Genomic DNA, 3,169 nt, shown 5'->3' on the forward strand with positions numbered 1-3,169 from the left:
TAGTTATGTCGTTTCGACCACCAAAACTTGCATGAAAGATGAAGGACGCCTCCACGCGTCTAAGACGTCCCCTAGGACGTCCAGGTCAAACGGTCAGCATTTCGTCGTTATTTCATAGCAGAAAAGAAGGAAGAAACCCGTCAACGTCTTACATGGTGTCTAATACGTCCCCTAGGACGTTTTGGCGTTTTAGGGACGTCCCGTGTTGGAACGGTGTGTTTCGGAAAGTTTGGAAATCAAGGAAGGGCGTCCTAGAACGCGTCTAAGACGTCTCCTAAGACGTCGGACGTTTTTGGCCATTTTTTAGTGTATTTCAAGGACGACAGAAGACATGTTAGGACGTACAAAGAACGCTTGGGCGTTATACACAACGTCTAAGACGTCTCCTAGGACGTCCAACGTCCCACATCGCCTAATTTCACTCTTTTCTGTCAAATAATATAAATAGGGACTTGTGCATTCGTTTTGAGGGTTACCACCTGCGATTTTCAGAGTTTTTCCTGCATTTTTAAGGCTTCTAAAACCCTTGGAAACATTTGGAAACACAAGTCCATTCCATTTCAATCCGGATTCAAGGCAAGATTCGATTCAATTCATCATCAAGCTATGAGTGAAGATCGTTTCATTGGTTAATCTTCATCAATTCTTTATTTTCCAGAATTATTTCTTCTTCCCCAAGGTTTATTTGTTCTATACTTTGATAATCATTAGGCTACATTTGTTTGATGATTCTACGTTTGTTTATGAATTCTATTATGCATTTTATTCATTTTAATCAAGTTATTTGTTTTATGAACTCAATGGAAGGCTAAACCGTTAGGGTTACTTCCGGGTATGTTTATGACTTTTGGATGAACACACTTGATTATTACTTGATTCTAATTAATTTCAATTGTTATTTTATGCTTCATATGATGATCTTTGGTAATGATTAGTGAAATTGGGTTGTATGAATTGTTTGATGTCATAATTAAGATAGTCTATTGTCAATTCATCATTTGTTCTAAGTTCAATTAGTTTAGAAATAAAGACAAGTGATTGAATCAACATATATTATTCCAACTTATGATATTGAATGTTAATGCGGTAATAGGTAGTTGTAAGACATTTTATTGCTAGTTCACTAATTGTCCCTAATCCATTTAGACATAAATGAGTAAGACAACTAGTTGAATGAACATCTAGTGTACCCAAAACTATGTGTTACAAGTTAATCAACCCCAATTGCATCTATGTAATTGAATTAGGATTCTAGGGAAGAAAGTGTGTGAATCTAAACTGTCCATAACTGAACCGGGAGTACTCTAGTTTTCTCATTGAGATTTTTATTTTTAATTAATAAATTTCCAAGCTTTTGTTTGAATTTTGTTTTAATCTTTTTCGTGACAATTGCTAGTAATACTTTTCTTTTTATTGATTGCTTTGACACAAAGTTTAACCACGAACTCCTCGTGGATTCGACCCCTACTTACCCTAGCTATCTAGTGTGTGTGAGGTTTATTATTGACCGAGACAACGACCTCGATCAAAATTTGGCGCCGTTGCCGGGGAGATTGTGCGCTTGAGCTATTGTGTTTAAGTAGTTATAGTTCTTTTTACTTTCATTTTCAATTCTCGTTTGCAGTTCACGTTTGTTTTATTTGTGTTGTGCAGGCACACTAGTGCATGCATACAAGACATAGCAGACGCTCTTCACCGCTTGCATTTGATCCGGAAATCGAACGAACAACTCGCTCAAATCGGGTCGCCAGAAGGAACATCAACACTATGAGTGTAGATAACATTGTCGTGGAAGATGTGGTCGAGGGGCATGAGGATGCAGCCAACAATCCTCCACCAGTAGTTCCACCACCAGCTCCTCAATTCCCAAACAACAACAATGGAAACAATGGGAATCATGGGAATAACAACAATGTGGGTGCACCAATCATCCAACCAGTACAGCCACAACCGAATAGAAACAACCGTGGCCAAAATGGTGGAAACGGAGGAAATTGGGCACAAAATACAGGAGGCAATGTAGGAAACCACAACGGTGGTAATGTCAGAAATCAGAACCAAAATCCTAGAAATGTTGGTCCTCAATTCGGTAATGGTGGTAACGAGGATGATTGGGACTTTGATGATGGAAGTGATAATGGACTTGGTTGGAATTAGAACCACAACGGTGGTAATAGGCGGAATCAAGGCAATCGGGGTGGAAACGGGAACTACAACAATAACTGGAACAACCAGAATTTTCCCAGTGGTGGCAACAATGACTACAACGATGGGTTCGGAAATCAAGGCTTTAGGAATCAATATCGAAGGAATCCAAATGGTGGATTCAACAATGCAAATGGAGGATACTACAACGAAGGTAACTAATTTCCTCATCTTTACTTTCCGCAGCCTAATAGACAATCTGTGGCGTCTCATTTTCAGCCGGGAGAGTATGATGATGCTTCACCTATACTCTTCGCGGAAGGAAATGAGCATCATGTGGAAGTAAGACTACAACTAATTAGTGTCTTACCTGTCTTTAGAGGCCATAAAACTGATGATCCATACAATCACCTCTATGAGTTCCTTGCAATTGCTAACGCGAATACTCCGCGAGGAACTAATAGAGACTCCTTTAGACTTCACTTATTTCCGTTCACTTTAAAAGAAAAAGCTAAGTATTGGTTCACTTCTCTTGCCCCCCATAGTATTACTACTTGGGAGCAATTAAAAACTAAATTTTTGCAAGAGTTCTACCCTGCTAGTAAAACAACGGAAATAAGAAAAGCGATACAAGATTTTGCACAAAAACCCAATGAAGAATTTCATGATGCATTTGAACGCCTCAAGGAATTTTTGCGTTCATGTCCACATCATGAATTTCCCCGTTGGCAACTTGTACGTTTCTTTTATGATGGAGTTGACACTACCAATCAAACTATGATTAATGCCTCATCTGGCGGCACTATCATGATGCAAGATAGTGAAGACGCTTGGCGATTCTTGGAGCAGTTGAGTCATGGTTCAAAAACCAATTACTCAGCTAAGAAACGAGACAACCTAGTTTCATCTGCTGCTTCAGTTGGACTAGACAAAAACTGGAAAAATAAAGTCAAATCTGATATTAATTCTTTAAATAAAAAATTTGACTTACTACTCTCTAGTCTAGGCAAAGAGAAAGGTGTGT

At 38.8% G+C, this 3,169-nt stretch overlaps 1 non-coding gene across 1 annotated transcript; it reads right to left on the reverse strand.

The window, feature by feature from the left end:
- Window positions 1–2,757: 2,757 nt before the first annotated feature.
- Window positions 2,758–2,864, reverse strand: LOC145151710 (small nucleolar RNA R71). Its single transcript, XR_013732270.1, has one exon. It is a non-coding gene; the product is annotated as a small nucleolar RNA R71 (small nucleolar RNA).
- Between the last annotated feature and the right edge of the window lie 305 nt (window positions 2,865–3,169).

The sequence above is a fragment of the Lactuca virosa genome, chromosome 1, assembly GCF_052849685.1.
Source record: "Lactuca virosa cultivar CGN04683 chromosome 1, Lactuca_virosa_CGN04683_v6, whole genome shotgun sequence".
Taxonomy (NCBI): domain Eukaryota; kingdom Viridiplantae; phylum Streptophyta; class Magnoliopsida; order Asterales; family Asteraceae; genus Lactuca; species Lactuca virosa.